The sequence below is a fragment of the Barbus barbus genome, assembly GCF_936440315.1.
Source record: "Barbus barbus genome assembly, chromosome: 32".
NCBI lineage: Eukaryota > Metazoa > Chordata > Actinopteri > Cypriniformes > Cyprinidae > Barbus > Barbus barbus.
In genome coordinates this window covers 12,699,140-12,712,058 of record NC_136760.1, presented here as the reverse complement: position 1 = coordinate 12,712,058, position 12,919 = coordinate 12,699,140, and positions in this window count along the sequence as shown.

The window sequence follows — 12,919 nt, the reverse complement described above, 5'->3', positions numbered from 1 at the left end:
CTCCACCTCTGGAGGAGCTGCAGTGGGTGCCATCGCCTGGGGCAGTTCAGAGGTGGTGTATGCGGCCCAAACGCAACACAAAGCGATCCCTATCATGGGAAGCGCTTCAGACAGGAGAATCAGTTCAGGGGCAGAAGGGTTAACATGGGTGAATTTAGGGATACCAGCTGCGCATGCAGACACCAGTGGTACATTCCTCACGCTGGACACCAGACAGGGGATTCGAAGGGTTGACTTTAAATCTCTGGGTGTGACAGACTTTGGCAGTACTGTTGAGACGTGAAGGGACTCTGGTAGTTCGTGAAGGGACTCTGGCAGTTCGGCTGAGACGTGGCATGACTCTGGTTGGAGAGCTGAGACGGGGCGTGACTCTGGCTGGAGAGCTGAGACGAGGCGTGACTCTGGCGTGGTGTGACTCTGCCTGAAGAGCTGAGAAGTGACCTGACTCTGACGATCGACTGTGCCTTGGCTGGACTCGCGAGGATCAACTGTAGCTTGGCTTGCCTCATGGCAATCAATTGTATCTTGGCTTGATTCGGGATGATCAACTGGGGCTTGGCTTGATTCGCGATGATCAATTGTGGCTTGGCTTGACTTGTTTGCATCAGTTATGACTTGACTTGGTTCTTTAACAATGGCTACAACTTGACATGGTTCTTTAACAACAGCTGTGATTGGAGGAGACTATGGAAAATCGTCTGAGATGTGATGTGATTCTTGTATGGTCGCCATTTTGTACACAGTTTTTGGATTGGCAGCCGTGACATGGCGAGGCGCAGGCATGGTGGCCACCCTGGCAGAGGACTCAGGCGTGGCAGCCATCTTGGCCGGGGACTCAGGCGTGGCGGCCATCTTGGCCGGGGACTCAGGCGTGGCGGCCATCTTGGCCGGGGACTCAGGCGTGGCGGCCATCTTGGCCGGGGACTCCGGTGTGATGTGAGTAGGCCCTGTAGACTCTGGCTGGGCAGGCATGACGGGAGCAGGCTCTGGCTGGGCAGGCATGACGGGAGCAGGCTCTGGCTGGGCAGGCATGATGGGAGCAGGCTCCAAAACTGCAGCCATTTTCCCAAGAGACTCTTGTGTTGCAGCTATCTTAAGATGGAGCTCTTGAATAGCGGCCATGTTACGGAGAATCTCCTGAGTAGCCAGCATAACGTGAGCAGGCCCTGGGGTAGCAGACATGACGTTATCAGACTCTGGGTTGGTAGACATGTAATCAGACGGTGACGTGTTAAACATGACAGGAGTAAACTGCGACTTAACTGGCATGACGTGAGTAGGTCCTGGTGTAGCAGACATGACATTAGCGAACTGTGGCGTGGCAGGCATGATGTAAGCAGACTGTGGCTTGGCAAGCGTGACATGAGTAGACTTAGGCTTGACGTGAGCTCGCCTTGGCTTGGCAGGAATGACATGAGCAGGTTGTGTAGACTCTGACACGACGTGAATAATTCCAGACATGACGTCCAAATACTCTGGTGTGGAGGATGCCGGAGCATAGCCGGGTTCCTCATCAGCAGTCCCCACAGTAAGTGCAGAGCCACTCAAATACAAAGCAAAGTCAATATAACGAGTAAGAGTCCAGTGATGGGTATTTCGTGGCATTAAGCGTGATTTCCTTACTTAGTCCAAACCGAAAAATGTCTTTCAAGAAGCTTTCCTTAAAGTCTGTCTGGTAGGAAAGTTCACAAAACTTAGTCACATAATCTTCAATGGGCAGCTCACCTTGACGGAGGCGCACGAGACAATCCTCAGGATTCATGGTTGATAGTAAAGCTGCTGGATCTGTGGTAGGCGAAGTCTTCTGTAACGAGGACTGGAGTGTGACAACAGGGATAAGATCCAAACGCAAGCTTTATTATACAGATCGTGGTCAAGGCAGACAGGGTCGATCACCAGCAAACAATAATATCCAGGGCAAGGCAAGAGAGTAAACAGAAACACAGGCAATGGTCAAGGCAGGCGGCAAACAATCAAAAACCAGGAGAACAGTCTAGAGTCCAAAACACAGGCTAGGCAAAAACAAGAAAATGACAACGCTCAGTAATGTCCAGATACAGCGGACAAGACTTCGCAAAGGCCTGTTAGGCATGGCCCTCTTTATATGGCCGCCAGACAGGAAGTAACCATAGAAGAAGCAGAGGGAGCAGTAACAGTCTGTACTAGGGCAAGAGCTCTCTCTGCTGGTGTGGTGTTACATGAGCGTTGTCTTGTATATGAAGGTTGGAATTCCTGCCTAGGCAGAGTGTTTCAAAACCATCATAACCTTCAATTTCCATCCATTTCAGTTTCTGTAGATGCTCTATATGTAGATATCAAAGCAGCTCACAATGTTTTGAACACAACTAATACTTTGAGTAGACAATACTCTCTTCACTCAAGATGATGTCTAAAGAAAGATGTCTTATGTCAAATGATAACATCTCAGATCTTTCAATGCTTGTTTCTAGACCTGTGGTTTAGACCAGGATACAGTTTAATCCATTAATGGGAAAGTGACAGATACACAATAAAGGTACCACAGCAGTGGTAGAAGTTGTGTGAAGATCTGGAAGTCCATTCCAAAGCTTTGCACAAGAGATCAGCTGCATTGCAAAGCACCTAGACTAAACATTTCACACATACCAACAATCACATTGAACGTAGTAGTGTCATTAGTAACTTAAATTCAGCATGAAATTGAAATTCACCCCATCAGTTTTCTAAATGCCTGTTGTAGGAGTTCAATCATTACAACTCTCGGAAGATTTTAGCATGGTGATGGATATGACAATGTTAATGTATTTGGTCTTGGCAGAATAGATTTGCTACACTGCTGCTGAATTGCAGCAGCTGTTGATTATAGCTGTAGTTGTAGATTATTGCTGCTGCTGCAAGCAAGTACAGGAACCTGCTACTGTCAATGCATATGGCGATATACGGTGCCGTGAGTATTTAATACATACTGCTGCTGCACAAATAGCATATAAAATAACCCGTAGCAGACCTATACAGGTGGAGCTGGGGAAGGTGGAAGGTTTCAGAGAAACTCTAAAAGTGCGCTGCAGTGAAATCTCTGAAATCTCAAGTGAATACTAGCCAGCCATATAAATGCAAGGCAGTAAGCTCATTGGTTGCATATGCAGCATGAACCAATCAGCTTGTGCCAAGTTGTTTAACTCTCTGAATGTCAACAGTTATATTATATATCCGTTTATATTCCACCTCAAGCGGACACGGACACTGCGATATGGGATTTACATGAAACACTACACCTTCACCAGACACAGCACCGGGACGCCGCATTCATTGTTTTGGGAGATTTCAACAGTGCCAACCTCAAGCGTGCACTGCCGAACTTCCATCAGCACATCAGCTGCCCCACCAGGGGCGAAAGGACATTAGATCACTGTTACACCCCATATAAGAACGGCTACAAGGCACAGTCACAACCACCGTTTGGGAAATCGGACCACGCCGCCATCTTCCTCATGCCTGTTTACAAACAGAGGCTGAAACAGGAAGCCCCGGTGCAGAGGGAGGTCCAACGCTGGACGGACCAATCGGTGGCCGCTCTGCAGGACGCGCTAGATGACGCAGACTGGGACATGTTCCGGCGCAGCTCTGATGACGTCAGCTTGTTTACGGAAGCGGTTGTGGGATTTATAGAGAAACTAATGGATGATACGGTGCAGAAAACCATCATCAGGACGTTTCCCAACCAGAAGCCGTGGGTGGATAAAACCATCCGCGACGCCCTGAGATCCCGCTCCGCTGCCTACAACACAGGGCTCATCACCGGGAACATGGATGATTACAAGGCTGCATCTTACAGCGTGCGCAGATCGGTGAAGGAGGCGAAGCAGCGCTACGGGAGGAAACTAGAGTCGCAATTCCAACATGGCGACTCTAGGAGCCTGTGGCAGGGACTTAGAACCATCACGGACTATAAAACACCACCCTCCAGATCGGGGAATGCGGACGCCTCTCTGGCTGACGAGCTGAACACTTTTTATGCTCGCTTCGAGGCTGCAGCTAATCACGCTAACGGCGCTAGCAGTGCTAACTGCATGCACGCTGAGGAAGCCGGTGAGGACAACGTATTCACCATCACGGAGCATGACGTGAGGAGGGCATTCAAGAGAGTGAACATCAGGAAGGCAGCAGGACCAGATGGCATCACAGGTCGGGTTCTGAAGGCCTGCGCTGACCAGCTAGCACCGGTGTTCACCGAGATCTTCAACCTCTCCCTGGAACAGTCCATAGTCCCCTCATGCTTTAAGCAGTCCACCATTGTTCCTGTCCCCAAGAAACCGCAGCCCACCTGCCTAAACGACTATCGCCCTGTAGCCCTCACATCAGTGGTGATGAAGTGCTTTGAGAGACTGGTCAGAGACTTCATCATTGCATCACTACCAGACACACTGGATCCACTACAGTTTGCATACAGACATAACCGCTCCACGGAGGATGCCATCTCACACCTCCTCCACACCACAACAAGTCACCTGGACTGCAGAAAAGGGAATTATGTAAAAATGCTGTTTGTGGACTACAGTTCAGCGTTTAACACCATAATTCCCTCCACACTCACCTCCAAGTTGGAGGTCCTTGGTCTCAGCACATCCTTGTGCCAATGGATCTCCAGCTTCCTGAAGGACAGACAGCAAGCCGTACGGATGGGTAAACACACCTCATCCTCCATCACCCTAAGCACCGGAGCCCCTCAAGGTTGTGTTCTGAGCCCCCTGCTGTACTCACTGTACACTTATGACTGTGTGGCCACTTCCAACTCCACCACCATCATTAAGTTTGCTGATGACACTGTTGTGTTGGGCCTGATCTCAGACAACGACGAGACGGCCTACATACAGGAGATTAAGAACCTGGAGAGTTGGTGCCAGGTGAATAGTCTACACCTGAACATCAGCAAAACTAAGGAGCTGATAGTGGACTTCAGTACGAAGCAGGAGCGGTCGTACCAGCCGATCACGATCAGCGGGACTCCAGTGGAGAGAGTGGACAGCTTCAGATACCTGGGTGTTCACATCACGCAGGACTTGACTTGGTCCTGTCATACCAGCACCCTGGTGAAGAAGGCCAGGCAGCGTCTGTACCATCTGAGACGCTTAAAGGACTTTAGACTTCCCTCTCGGGTGCTTAAGACTTTTTACACCTGCACCATCGAGAGCGTCCTGACGGGCAGCATCACTTCCTGGTTCGGGAACTGCACTATGCAGGACAGACGAGCCCTCCAGAGGGTGGTGCGTTCAGCGGAACGTACCATTCACACCGAGCTCCCTAACCTGCAGGAGATCTACAGCAAGCGGTGCCTGACCAGGGCCAGGAAGATAGTGAAGGACCTCAGCCATCCCAACAATGGACTCTTTTCTCTGCTGCGTTCAGGGAGACGCTTCCGCTCCATGAAGGCGAACACAGAGAGAATGAGGAGGAGCTTCTTCCCGCAGGCCATTCGGAGTCTAAACCACTCTCCACTCTAATCACATCACCCCACACTTCCACTTTTTGGAATTTGTAGAAGGTTACGAAAGGATAAATGAGTGGGACTTACATGCCATTTGTCTTTGTCTTTAGTATCCTTTTACTCACTTATACACTTTACTGCACAGCACAGCACACGGACACTTTATCACTGACATACACTTTACTTTTTATAGAATCTATATAGAATCATATTCTATTTTTTATTCTCATATCTATTTGTTATTTTATTTTATTGCTAGTTTATTTCTGTATATATGTTTACTGTACTTTTTCTATTTGTATTTTTGTAAACTTGAGGTTTTTCTAATTTTGTTGGACAATTTGTTGGACAGTCGTACAATACATTTCACTACATGTCGTACTACGTATGTATATGTATGTGACAAATAAAATTTGAATTTGATTTGATTTGAATTTGAATTATTAACAACCCGTCAGCCTGCGCCATCTAGAGTTTCATGACTGAACTGTATTATTTATTATAAATAATTTGTCCATGAATTTTTTATTTTACTAAAACCAGGTGAAAACCAGCTTGGCCAGGCTGTCAGACCAGCTTGACCAGCCTAAACCAGCTAAGACCAGCCAACCAACATAGACTGGTTTTTCCTCTTTTTTTTCTATCTTTTTTCCAACAGGGTTTGTAGCTCCAGTAGTTTGGTAAACTACAGTTTCAAAGTAGCTTCCCTGACACCGGTGAAGAGACTAAAATGATTTGTGACAGATCTTCCAATACTGATGAAATCTGTGCATGCAGATTCTCTGTGGGTCTATCTATAAGTTTTAAGACATGCACAGCGTTAGAAAGATGGCTCATAAAAGGAAACACAAAATGGGGAGCACAATGGAGATTGCTGATGTGGAAAAGGATTGTGGATAAGCCTCTGTCATCAGTCAGCTCTTAGCAGCCCAGCGTCAGTGCCTGGAGTATCTCTTTACTCAAACAAAACACACATAAAAGCAAAATACTTTTATCATGGGCTGCATAAAACAAGCCAAACACTGATGTGTAGAAGCATCATATCCAGGCACGTGATGTGACGCTTTTACAGCAGCATAAAGGCTAATTAGCATCTAGAGCGGTTGTGGCGATTCTTTCTGCCGAATTTGTCATTCTCCTGGGAGGGTGTTGGGAAAGGGTTAAAGCTGTCTAACGTTCACATCTGGGAGCCATTTAAAACATTCCACAAGGCTTACCACATGTTTTCAGATGGACAAGATCCCGCGAAAAACTCGGCTGTCACAGGGGTTGATGGGCGGAGGAGGAGAATAGAAAGCTAAAACTGAAATTACATAATGGTTTCTCCTCCGCACAGGTGGGTGGTGGGAGATATAGGAGAGTGATAAAGAAGGAGATCTGTGGTGTGCATATGTGTGTGGATTGTATGTAAACGGTGTGTTATCTCAAAGATATTATGAAGTCTGTCTGGTATCCTATGGCTCACTTCTGTAACTGCCTCCAGACTTTGCTCTGATAAATATCTGTGCTGTACGTTCAACCATTTTCAGCTCTAAATCAAATACAATACACAAGGGTGGAACACCACTCTAGCCTGATTCATGCATTACTTGTCCCACTTATAGATAATTGGAAAGACGTTATACAAATACACACAATGAGTATCACCTTGCATTAAAAGTGTTTAGGAGATGCAGTGGCACCAGAACTAGTTAAGATGCGTGCTAGATGTGCAGGTTGTGATGTCAGCATGGCAAAAGCTTGTGCATATTAAGTCAAATTAACACACAATGTTGGATTCTAGTTAGACTCGGAACACATATGTTTGCAGTTTGTTTTGCAATTTCACTAGAATGTCTGGCAAGGATAGGTTTAGTGCATAAGCGTACATGGCGACTCATTCACTAATTACACAATGTAACAAAAATTAGATTCCCTTAAACTTTTTTTATGGTTCTTTTGTAATTCTGTGGTGCTAATTATTATTGGGTAACACTTTAGAATACTGTTCTGTAGTTAAATAATAACACAGGAACAAATAACTAATGCACTATTAACATTCTAGTAACTACTATCAACTAACAAGAAACTGAATAATGATTTAGTAAGTAATAGCACTCAGTTGAAACTGGTAGTTCACTATTAGCTAATCAATAACTACTTTTTTCTTATATCCTGGAGAACTACTAAGAACCAATGTATACAAGTTCCTAATTAATGTGAATAATGCATAATGTATAATTAATTATAAAAAGTGAATATCATGTAACCCACTAATGACTCAAGTATTACCAAATCCTTCTAATGGAACTACTAATTACTTGGATCAGTATTCTAAAGTGAAAAGCATGACAACTCCCTAATATTGGCTGACGTCATTATAAGTTTTTTTAGATATATGCAAGGATTTGGATAGTAACGACTCAAGTGTTACTACAGCCTTCTGAAGAAATTACTAATTATTTGTATCAGTATTCTAAAGTGAAGATCATGGTAACACACTAGTAATGATTTAAGTGTTACCAAATCTAGCAAAATGAATTACTAACCAGAAACTTACAAAAACCTCAAAAGTTTACAATGGCTTCAGTAATTACTATAGGGAGTTATCATGATCTTCATTTTAGAATACTAATACAAATAATTAGTAATTCATTCTGAAGAATTTGGTAATACTTGAGTCACTAGTGGGTTACCATGACCTTCACTTTAGAAGTAATTATACATTATGCATTATTCATATTAATTATGAACCTGTATAGTAGTTCTTGTGGAGGTATGAAAAATTATTAGCTAATAGTGAACTACCACATTCGAATAAGCACTATTACTTACTAATTCATTAATCAGAGTTCCTTGTTAGATACTAGTAGTTACTAGAGTGCTAATATTGCGTTACTCATGTGTTCTTGTGTAGTTAGTCAGTATTCTAAAGTGTTACCTATTATTGTATTTTTATTTCTGTCATAACAACTCTGGAAAGATTTTAGCATGGTATTGGATATAACGATGTTAATGCGTTTGGTCTTGGTGGAATAGATCCTGCTGTTGGTTAATGCTGCTGTTGCAGCTGGAAAGCAAGTGCAGGAACTACTGCCAATACATATGCCAATACGCTGCTGCGAGCATTTAAGACATACTGCTGCATGCATAGCATACATAATAGCCCATAGCAGATCTATACAGGTGGAGCTGGGGAAGGTGGAGTGGTTCAGAGGAACTCTGAAAGAGTGCTGTGAACTGCTCTAGTGAATGCTAACCATCCATTTAAATGTAGAGGAGCAAGCTCATTGGCAGCAGATGCAAAATTAACCAGTCAGTTTGTGCTGAGTAGTTAACACTGTGAATATCATCAGTTTGCATTAAGGATCAATCATCCAGTGTACACTTCTGAAGTTTTGTATGACTCACTTTTGCTTAATGTTAAACTGTTGCTAGCTCAGTATTATGCATGTACCATGCATTTTTTTATCCATGAGTAATAACAGATTAGCTAATATAAATTGTCAACATGGGTCATTAACATGAGCACAGTTAATGATCCACACACAAAAAAGCCTTTTATATTTGTCCTTAACATTGTTTTAAGTATTCTAAATAAGTGACCACATGACTGAGGTAAGTAATTTAAACACGCCAACACAATCTCCATATGGTTTTCTGCACAAACTTTACTTTACAGGCTTTCGTCACTGTCGGCAAGCATATGCTGTAGTGCGCTAAAGGCGCACTCTTGCCACACGTGTAGCAGAATTCCTGTGTGCCATCCTCCTAACCAGTTTAAACCCAATAAGCAGCTTTTATACATACACATAGCCTATCTGTATTTTTGGCAAAGGAAATGTTTCTCCATTTCTCTTGGTCACACTCCGCTAAACATTTGTACTCAGATTTCATGCACAAATTTGTGTGCATGCACCAGAAGGTCTAGTTATTACATTTTGATTAAACATTATGAGATAACAAATCACTATAATAGGATATAATAGAATAAAAAACCCTTTTTCAACTGAGGATGCTTTATCCTTATTGGAAACATCTTTGCTGCGGAAGTGGTGACAACATGTCCCCTTTGACCACATTGTAATTGATTCCTATGAAAGTAACATCTTGGTACATTAAATATTTACAAGACAGTCCATGTGTTGGGCTCTCTGCCTGTAGTTTCATTAGATAAGGCAGGGAAGTGTGTACAAAAAGTGTCTTATATGTGCATGTGGTTAGTATCATTAGTCTGTAGACAAGCAAGTGTGTTAGCAACAAGCAGGATGATAAGTACATCATACATAGGAGGCAGGGGGATGCGTGCAGTGGGTGTTTATTTGAAGGTGAAGTGGGATGTGATCTTGGAGCTTTTGATCTTGACTTAAGTCTGTTTGAGGATAGAGTTTGGTTTGTTTAGTTTGATAATTCACCCAAAGATAAAAATTCTGTAATTTGCTTGTTTATCCAATGTCAGTCCAACCCTGTACGACTTACTTTTTAAATATTTTAGATATTGGGCAGAATGACATCCCAGACAGCAAGCAGTGTTGGCCTGGATCTGGGCCAACACTATGTTGCTGTTTGGGTGTAACGCCACACCAGCAGAGGGACCTCTTGCCCTAGTACTGACTGTTACTGCTCCCTCTGCTTCTTCTATGGTTACTTCCTGTTTGGCGTCGCTATAAAGAGGGCCATGCCAAACAGGCCTTTGCGAAGTCTTGTCCGCTGTATCTGGACATTACTGAACGTTGTCATTTTCTTGTTTTTGCCTAGCCTGTGTTTTGGACTGTAGACTGTTCTCCTGGTTTTTGATTGTTTGCCACCTGCCTTGACCATTGCCTGTGTTTCTGTTTACTCTCTTGCCTTGCCCTGGATATTATTGTTTGCTGCTGATCGACCCTGCCTGCCTTGACCACGATCTGTATAATAAAGCTTGCGTTTGGATCTTATCCCTGTTGTCACGCTCCAGTCCTCGTTACAGAAGACTTCGCCTACCACAGATCCAGCAGCTTTACTATCAACCATGAATCCTGAGGATTGTCTCGTGCGCCTCCGTCAAGGTGAGCTGTCCATTGAAGATTATGTGGCTAAGTTTTGTGAACTTTCCTACCAGACAGACTTTAAGGAAAGCTTCTTGAAAGACATTTTTCGGTTTGGACTAAGTAAGGAAATATCACACTTAATGCCACGAAATACCCATCACTGGACTCTTACTCGTTATATTGACTTTGCTTTGTGTTTGAGTGGCTCTGCACTTACTGTGGGGACTGCTGATGAGGAACCCGGCTATCCTCCGGCATCCTCCACACCAGAGTATTTGAACGTCATGTCTGGAATTATTCACGTCGCGTCAGAGTCTACACAACCAGCTCATGTCATTCCTGCCAAGCCAAGGCGAGCTTACATCAAGCCTAAGTCCACTCATATCACGCCTGCCACGCCACAGCTTGCTAATGTCATGTCTGCTACACCAGGACCTACTCACGTCATGCCAGTTAAGTCACAGTTTACTCCTGTCATGTTTAACACGTCACCGGCTAATTACATGTCTACCAACCCAGAGTCTGATAACGTCATGTCTGCTACCCCAGGGCCTGCTCACGTTATGCTGGCTACTCAGGAGATTCTCCGTAACATGGCCGCTATTCAAGAGCTCCATCTTAAGATAGCTGCAACACAAGAGTCTCTTGGGAAAATGGCCTCAGTTTTAGAGCCTGCTCCCGTCATGCCTGCCCACCCAGAGCCTGCTCCCGTCATGCCTGCCCAGCCAGAGTCTACAGGGCCTACTCACATCACGCCTGAGTCCCCGGCCAAGATGTCCGTTGCGCCTGAGTCCCCGGCCAAGATGTCCGCCACGCCTGAGTCCTCTGCCAGGGTGGCCACCATGCCTGCGCCTCGCCATGTCACAGCTGCCAGTCCAAAAACTGTGTACAAAATGGCCACCATACAAGAATCACATCACATCTCAGACGATTTTCCACAGTCTCCTCAAATCACAGCTGTTGTTAAAGAGCCAAGTCACGTTGTAGCCATTGTTAAAGAACCAAGTCAAGTCATAACTGATGCAAACAAGTCAAGCCAAGCCACAGCTGATCGTCACGAATCAAGCAAAACCACAATTGATCATCACGAATCAAGCCAAGCCCCAGTTGATCATCCCGAATCAAGCCAAGCCACAATTGATTGCCATGAGGCAAGCCAAGCCACAGTCGATCCTCGCGAGTCCAGCCAAGGCACAGTCGATCGTCACGAGTCTCGCCACGTCTCAGCTCTCCAACCAGAGTCACGCCACGTCTCAGCTCTCCAGCCAGAGTCCCTTCACGTCTCAGCGGAACTGCCAGAGTCTGTCACACCCAGAGATTTTAAGTCAATCATTCGAGTCCCCTGTCTGGTGTCCAGCGTGAGGGGTGTACTGCTGGTGTCTGCACACGCAGCTGGTATCCCTAAATCCACCCATGTTAACCCTTTTGCCCCTGAACTGATAATCCTGTCTGAAGCGCTTCCCATGATAGGGATCGCTTTGTGTTGCGTTTGGGCCGCATACACCACCTCTGAACTGCCCCAGGCGATGATACCCACTCTGCAGCTCCTCCAGAGGTGGCGGCGCCCAACAATGTTCTTCCAGCCTGTCATGTTGTGGTCAAAGAGACCTTCACTGAACTCCAGCTACCTCATGATGTTACCACTGTAGAACCTCCAGAAGTGGCGGCGTTTGCTGCAGAACCTCCAGAGGTGTCAGTGGTTTCCGCCTGTGAATCCTCGTCCTGCCCTGTCACGGCTATGGAGGCCGTGTGTGAATCCTTGTCCTGCCCAGTCACGGCTATGGAGGCCGTCTGCAAATCCTCCTCCTGCCCTGCCACGGCCATAGAGACCATCTATGAACTCTCGACCTGCCCTGTCACGGCCCCTGGGACCATGGACACTCTCCCTGTGTTGTCTGTCTCTGCTCTCCCTGTGTGGTCTGTCTCTGCTCTCTCTGTGTTGTTTGTCCTTGTTCTCCTCAGATCCCAGATACTGTCATGGTTTCCTGCCTAGTCGGCTTCCCTGCAGTGGTCTTCCGCTTCGGTCTGGTGGTCTGCTGCTTCCCCATGGTGGTCGGTTTCTCAGGTCTGGTGGTTTTCTGCTCTGTCCTGGTGGGCTCTGGTCCTGTCTGCTCCGCCCTGGTGGGCTCTGGTCCTGTCTGCTCTGCCTTGGTGGGCTTTGGTCCCGTCTGCTTCGCCCTGGTGGGCTCCAGTCCCATCGTCTCCACCATGGATTCCTACCCTACCAGCTCTGCTATGGCTTCTTAACCTGTCGACTCCACCTCCACTGTGCCACAGTTTGCCATTGGTCCATGATCCAGGTCCTCCATTGCTCCATGATCCAGGTCCACTCCCTCTGCATGGACCTGGCCCTCCGTCCCACCCCCTGGTGTACTTCATTCCCACCACCCTCCTGGACTGTTTATTTGAGCGCCAGGAGTCGCTCCTAGAGGGGGGGGGGGGGTTCTGT